Here is an 8,436-nt window from a genome sequence, read left to right as displayed (position 1 = left end):
GGATTGCAGCGTGTGAACATTAAAAAGTTAGGACGCATGTTTCACACACACTCGCACACACACACATGCGCACACATGCACACAGCAGTGATGAGTGAGTGGGAGCTACCGGTTCATGTTTGGGATCAGCTAAATTAATGTCACACATCTGGAAGAAGGCTCCTGCCTGCTCCACCCTCTGCTGTGCTGCGTTGGTGTGATTCCCAGTTTCCCTTTGTGTGTGTGTGTGTGTGTGTATGTAGGTGTAATGTTTCCAGTGCTCCTCTCTTGGAACAGACCACCCACTCAGAAGACCAATAGAATGACCACGGGGAGCCCGGACAGACACACACACACACACACACATATGCAACTTCCTCCAAAGTCAACCCTACCCAATATTCTCAGAATAGAACATGTTGTTATCAGAGATTGAAGAGATACCAGAACAGCTGACACGCTATCACAAAGTTAAAGATAATATCGGAAATCGAGGAGGGTTTCATTTCAAGACGCTACGTTCATTTTAAAAAATGTTGCCTCAGGTGAACTGCTCAGTCGTTACAAAGCGTTAGAGGTTTGAACCCAAACATCAGAGCCTCGTCGTGTCTGCTGACATAGAGTACACACTGTATTGTAGCCGGCTGTGTTTCGCACTGTACAGGAGTTGCTGTGAGGACAAACACAAGCACCAGAGGGTAAAAAAGGTCACATATAATGGTTTTTAATCGCTTACCCATCACACCCTTCACTCCGGAGGAGCACCCTGAGCACCAGCCCAACCAGTGATGTTTTGGGGCGACTGTGCCCCAGCAGGTAGGGCGGTTTGTTCATATGTCAAGGTGTCTTTGGGCAAAACTCCCAACCACAAATTGCTCTCAATGGTTGGGCCATTAGTGTGTGTGTGAATGGGTGAACTAGAAGCAAATACTAAAGCGCTCTGGATAAAACCACAACATAAATAGAACCCATTTTGCTGTTTCACTCAGCGCAACATTTTAACCTCAACTGAAGAGGAATTATTAACTGGGAAAATCAGACTGCCACCAGGACCCCAGACCCCAGGAGTTTGTATGGCAGTATGCATCCAGTAAAATGACAAGGGCCTTAAGGTGGCTAATTATAATCCTTTCTTTTAGATTTTAGGCCCCTGTGACGGCTTAACAGGTAGCGGTGAGATGTTACACGTCTCATTACAAGGTGAGTGAAGCTGTGTGTGATTTCTGAAATCCAAGACAATTTTCTTTTTTGGGAGACACTGAAAGTAACCATGATTGTTCAAGCCCCCATTACTTAGTGTCAACATCATATATATCATTAAGCCTGGAATAAGGTGATTTTTCCATCATTAAAGCGTCTTAAGGGAAAACCGTGTCAGTACTATTACAGAGAATTATTTCAGTTAGTAAATGGTGCATATATATCTACATTTGTGTTGAAATGACCAAATGAAACTAACTGGCACACAGCTGCACTGGGTCAGATTGTGTTCCAGCATAGGAGTATAGCTTGGTTGCTCTGTATCACCACATTTCACATGTTTTTGGTTTTTTTTTTCAGTGATTTTAAGGTTTTTGAAGTGTGCCAGTGTTGCGGTCACTTCCCCAGTCGGAAAAACAGCCGAGTCAATGAGAGCTTCCTTGTAAGAATTGCCAGAAACTTTCCCACAAACATGGCTGAAAATGGATGATAGCTGAAACGTCAGGACATGGAAATGGGCATATTTTCTTTGTCAGGATGACAAACATTACTTTCAATGCTCCTAACAACCACTGCCACTGCTTCTGAAAATGATGTGGACACCATGATGGACCATCCCTAACATGAGATGAAGGGAAAACAATATTGAAATTCAATCTGACTGCTAGAACAGGGGAGAGGGTATTAACGGAAGCCCATGGTTCATTTCTGTCCCCAACAGGTTGACCTCTCCCTGACCCTGATCATCATGTGTATGTGACAGCTGATAATCAATACAGAGTCAGCAATGCTTCACTGATCATAGAGTAGATGAAAAGAGTCACCAGGCAGTACCTTAGCTGAAGTGCACTCTCAGAAAAGTTTTTTTTTCTTTTCTTTTCTTTTTTTTTTTTATGGCTGTAGTGATTTCGTAATCTCTCATTTTGAAATGAAATGCTTGAAATAATGACCCGGACAGCCAAATGTTCTTAAGTAGTTTCAGCTGCTGCTCTGAAGGGTGAAGTCTTGTTTTATTCACAGTCACAAGTTGTTTTATTAATCTAGTTTTTCAAGCTCACATTTTTTGTCACTGCCTCACCATGTGAAACAAAACGATGTAGTATCAGCTGTCAAGGAGTTTCAACATCACTCCGCAATGACTAATAAGAAAAAGATGACAAATCCTATAAACCATAAACCAATGTAATAGTCTTAGATCAACACACTTCCTGATAAAGGATTATTCAGTGGAACATTCTGATAGTAATTGAACTATTTAGTCCAACTCTTGCAGAAATCTATAATGATAACCTGAGCTGCAGTATAATTATTCCCTGGGTGGGTTCCTCTCCGTGTAGAATGAGTTCAAAGGACAAACCCATTAGACTTCCCTCCATATCAGACAAATATCTTTGCACCTGCAAAACACTCAGGGTGACACCCTGTGTGGGCCTTCAGAGGATACAACAAAACCCTTTTGCTTTCGCACTTGAAGTGTGGAAGTGGAGGCCTTTCTGTGAGTTCTTATCGTGATTTGAGAAGGGTCTGCAGGCTATACATCGTCCATATACACACGCTTCATCAAAGCTGTTTGCTCACCGTTCACTCCTCGGCCGGTGGATCGTACCGAACACCTCCCTGACCAAACAGCTAATAGTTTCCTCTTGTTACCTCACATGTTTTATGGTTTCATAGATTAGAGGTGATGGAGCACATGTTATTGCTGTTTGTTTAGTCATATTGAGCCTATTATAAGTACAATCTCACGTATTCAGTCCAACATGACAGTCAGATGTACATATGTGAACTGCATGAATTATATTAAATATATATTTTTCCTCAGTTGTTTTAATATTTTGGATCTTCTGATAATGCAAACAAACAGTATATGTTATGGAACAGTTTTATAACTGCCTTTAAGATTTTTCCTTAAACCATCAGATATGGAGATCCATTCACATGCTTGCCAGTTTTACCTGCACTTTATCTTGATTTAAAAGTCTTGAATGGTCAAAAAGCAGGCACAGTGCCACATGTGGCTCTGTTTAATCCTGCGAGTGTGTTCCCACTCCAAAAAGCAACGTTATATACCCACATCAGCTCCTCATTTGATTAATCAGAAACATGTCGTCAGATATTGCAACGAGCAAAGCATCAAATGTTTATAAATGGGAGGCTGTGAGGGTCAAAAAGACTTTCTGTTGACTGAGGAAAATTACATGCAGTAGAAGGTCAATGGCTCGTCACTCAGTGCGCACACAGTTGACTTGAACCTGTGGCTTAAGCGCCTGATTGTGCTGTCTGGTGTTATTGCTTCAGGTTGAGGAATCAGTTTGCTCTGTTTTAATTTAAATCTCCATGGGGAAACCTTTAGTTCTTGTCATAACAAAAACCCCAGAGCAAAGACACTGATAAAATACAATGGTGTCATTGTTAAGTTGTCTTTTTTTTAAAATACCGTCCGTTCATTCTTTGGAAGACAAACTTAATTCCAAAATTTAAAGTCCCAATGAGACAGTACTGTTGAGACTATCTGACATTTATAATTTGATGAGTTTTAAGTTGAACCATATTTTTTAGGCAGGGCATAAACAGACATTATTCACCACTGTGCACCACAGAGATATCAGCGGGGAAACAGAGGTAGTTTTATGTTATGGGAGAGGTGAAGGGTCAAAAAAATGCTGGGAGTTATTAATGCTCATCAGTAATGAGCCAATACTTTCCAGGAAGTACAAAAAATAACTTTTCAATATATAAAAAATACATTTATCAGTAAATTCACAGTCTTTTATTTGCTCTCATTGTGATTTTTAAGTTTAACAGATCAATTTGCTTTTAATGTGAAATCTGCTAGTATGACTTTTTTTCTTTAATTTGTTTTGGCAGTCATTACTGAGTCAAAACGCAAAGCGAAAACCTCAGGGACCTCTCAGATTTGAACTCAAGTAACTCTGATTGAAATCGTTTTTATTATCATTGTGGATGAAATTTTGGTTTGCAATCAGCCGTCACTGTAAACACAAAGATCACAGAAAAGCACCAATGGCATCCGGCCAGGACTCATGGAGTCATGTCAGGCTTTGACATGTTCTTCAAGTTAATGTGAGAATTTTGTTCCAGTCAAACACAAGCAGGTTGCAAATATGAAAAACGTATTTACCTGTAGGAGTTAACCTGTTTATCTGTATGTATTAGCCCTGTGATAATAAACAATGCAAATGGTTTTTCTCTTTAATCCTGGATTTTCATGAAGAAGCTTCAGGTGCACGTCGCCACTAAAAAAAATTCCACTCAATACAGCTTTTGTTACATATCCAAAAGGTGTGAAAAAGGGGAAACATTGTGCAGGTGATCTAATATCTGCAACATTTACAGTATTTTCACATTCTTCACACTTTGTCACTGTTTGAGTCTATGATAAATTGATCCTTTTTTGTGGGCATTTTCCGCCTGTCAGGCATGTGACACACACACACACACACACACACACACGCCAGTCACGACCTGGTCTTCTGGAGGTGTGTTTCTCTGTGACTCTAGAGCCACAATAGAAAGAAGTTTTAGATGCTGACCATATAATCCTAATGTCTCCGGTGAGAGCGGCTGACGACTTTGACTGCATGTTGCAAGCCAAAAAGGTAATCACTGGGAACCACTGAATTGAAACAGCAATATTAAGGAAGAAGAAGAAGTTAAACTCATGTTCTCAAAGAAGATTGAGGCTGAGGAAAGTTACAGCAGAGTTCTTAGCATTCCTAACACATAAACCTCATACTTTTTAAAGTCCTCGCACACACACATTGTTATTTTCAGCTCTGGCCTGGAGGAGTATTTGCAGCGGGAGGGAGAGATGCACGCATTGACACACTGTTATCCAAGACCTGTCCAGCGTTCAACCTAAGGCCACGGCACTTTTGTCCAGTGACACAATGTATTGGGACAAATGGGTGTTCGATGTTGAATTCAGTGTTCAATGAAGGCATTTAAACAAGCTCAAATGATACCGGCGTGCATTAAAAAGGCACAAAAGAACCAGCTAACCTGCAGCATGTACAGTACACACACACACACACACACACACATGCACACGCTGACAGACATGTAGACGCTTGCTGCTACAGGATAAGCACATAATTCTCTACATAAATAGATGTCACGTAATGAAAAGACGTTCCTATTACCTGTCCTAACCTGTCTGACCAGATACTACCCTGTGTACATAATATTAATCTGTGTGTGTGTGTGTGTGTGTGTGTGCCTTCGTGCGCACATGAGTGCAACGGTTGTACATTTTTTTTTTTTTTTTTTTTCCTGTGGGTGGACAACCATGTCAGATCTGCTTCATGAAAAGAATCAGCCTCTCTCTCTTCCCCTTCTCATTACCCCCTCACCTCCCTCCTCCTTTCTTCCGATGAGATAAAACATTATCCTATTTATATGACGAAGGCCTCTCTCATGCCTGAATCCCCCTGCTGCAGCCGAAATATCCCCTCACACCTACACACAGTCACTAAACACATGGCTTAGACACACACACACACACACACACACACGTAGAGAGAGGCTAAAAATCACATATCCCCTAACTCTCAGCCCTCTCCTCCCTCCCTCCTTTTCTTTCTCCTTTCTTCTTTGGCAGCTGCGCGTCATTTTAACTGTGCTCTATGAAACCTGGTATTCATAACTGCTGCTCATGATTCCACCCTCGAGTCCTACTAACTTCATAATGGTAATAGTTTAATCTGTATGGTCTTGACCCTGTCCTGTTGTTTAGATGTGACCTGAGTGGGAGAAAAGAGGCTCCCTCAGCACACACAACACACACACACACACACACACACACACACACACACACATACACACACACTACAGCTGGGAGCCATTGTCTCCATGAGAAAGCAATGGTCAGTCTGACTTCTTGTAGAAGTAGATCTATCTATCTATCTATCTATCTATCTATCTATCTATCTATCTATCTATCTATCTATCTATCTATCTATCTATCCTGTTTTAGGCAGAGAAAAGATGGTGAGTCACAGCTGAGCAACCACCAGGAAACATGACAGAGAAGTGTCAGATCCCCTCACACACATGCCACCTGACTGGAAAAAGACTCCACGCGGTCTGCAGAGAGTTTTTTCGGCGCCTCTGTGCGAAGAAGAAGTCATCATCATCGAGGACTAATTAGCATTATCCCGGCCTGTGTGAGAAGTCGCCCAACGGCCCTACACAGACAGGTTTCTTACAGCAAAGCACGAAGGCCGTGTTTGTGAAAACCATATTTCATGTCAAGGCGAGTGGCTGACGTTTTCCAAACACGTGTAGCAGCCACGGTGTAAAAATGTACAGACTGAGGTTAATCATTGTGTGTCTTTTATGTGATTTCACTCTCTGGAGGATTGAGTACAATGGTGCATCTTTCCACAAAAACCATAAATATGATCATTACTCATGTCGCTTATACCACTGATTACAACATAAATCATACATTAGAGGTGTGTGTGTGTGTGTGTGTGTGTGTGCAGGGGTTAAGAGCTTCATTGAAAGAGTGTGGGCTGAGTGTCATAACCCTGCACACATAGGATGGGTGGAGACTCCAGACATTGTGGAGACAGAGGTTATAAACTTGAGAAAGACTTGGGTAAAGTTTTACAATACTTGGGTAAACCGTACATCTGCGTGCTGTTTACATTCTGGAGTGCGTCAGGTGGTGTGCTCATGGCTGAAATTCGAATAAAACAGAGTGAGGTGTTCAGATAAGATAAGATTTGCGATAATATATGAGCTTGATTAAAGCCACAAGCTGAAACACGTCGGCCTGGCAATACAGTAAGGTTGTTCTTTATACTGAGTGCTGCCGGAGTGTTGACTCTTCACAGGAAATCGATTTATCCATCCCCAGGAAAAATGAAAATTGCTTCATAATGCGACCAAAAAAAAAAAAAAATTCTGTGGAACATGAACATATGCTCTGATAAAGAAATGCATCTCTTGTTTCTATCAAACTCAAACTGTACTCTTCACACAGCAGTGAATATTCTAGAGGAAGCAAGAAAACAGCTGCTACTCCTGTTGGTCTTGGTGCCGTTCCTTTAGTTTCATTTTCATTTTTCTTGAACTTTGTGTCAAGAACTTAAAACAAGACAACTGATGCTTAAATATGAAACGATGCCTGTTCCAGAGACGCAGTTCATTTCTGGAATCAGTCTATTTGCAGTGGTGGAAGCTCATTCACTCAAATACTGTGAAACAATTTTTGAGTTTGCACTTGTTTGTACATCCATTTTATACGACTTTAGATTTCCACTCCATCTGTTGTTGCAGGGAAACATTGTACTTTCCACTCTTTCTACTTACTTACTAGGCATATGGTCAATTAATAAACCATGAGGTTGAGCTACTCAGCTTTATATGCACCCATAATCCAATCATATATGATTCTGAAATTGTTCATTTTGATGCTGAGACTTAAGTTTCGATGAGTGTTTTTACACTGTGCACATTGCTGCTTTCATCTTAGTGGCATATCCGAGTCTTCTCTCACCAATGTTTATTTACACAGGGGACAGGTGACATGGCGTGACCTTGCTGGCACATGTTTGTTTTTTATTTTTGCTTGTAATGGTTTTTGCACGAGGTGACAAAAATCTAATCCACTCGCTGCAGACTGTAAGAGCCAAATCTGAACTAACTAACTCACCGTGTTATTATATATTATATTTCCCCAGATTTGTGACAGTCTGTCTGTCTGTCTCTCCACTGATCAGGCCTCTCCTGGGTTTGTCCACCACCGGCAGCTGCAGCTCCGAGCTCGGCTGCTCAGCTGATCCTCCGTGTTGTGTAAGTTCTCCACAGGCTTCTCTGCTAAGTAGAAATTATTATGAGCTTTACCTTCAGGCGTGGGAGAGAGTCAGGCCTGCTTCATTCTCCATCACTTGTTCATCTTGTCTTTCTCTCTCTCTCTCTCCTCTCTCTCTCTCTCTCTCTCTCTCTCTCTCACACACACACACTCAAAAACACACAGTCAGAGGCAGAAATAATATTGTCACTGAAAGCTTCTTGAACTCTGCAGATGGAATAACACGCCACTATCTTTTGCCAAACCGCCTCTTCCTGGAGGTCGCTGCTGAAGTTACCTCGAGTCTTAGGAGCTCAGCCAGTCAGTCCGTTATGGAGCAAGTCATCAATAAGGTGCAAAAATAATTCGATTATAGTGTCTCACTTCGGTGCTTTGACCAATTGTAATCCATTTACCCTCAGTGGATGCTCAAGGAG

Source organism: Trachinotus anak, unplaced genomic scaffold (genome assembly GCF_046630095.1).
Source record: "Trachinotus anak isolate AG129_WGS33_773 ecotype Australia unplaced genomic scaffold, CSIRO_AGI_Tana_v1 ptg000007l, whole genome shotgun sequence".
NCBI lineage: Eukaryota > Metazoa > Chordata > Actinopteri > Carangiformes > Carangidae > Trachinotus > Trachinotus anak.
Note: the sequence above shows the minus strand (reverse complement) of the source record.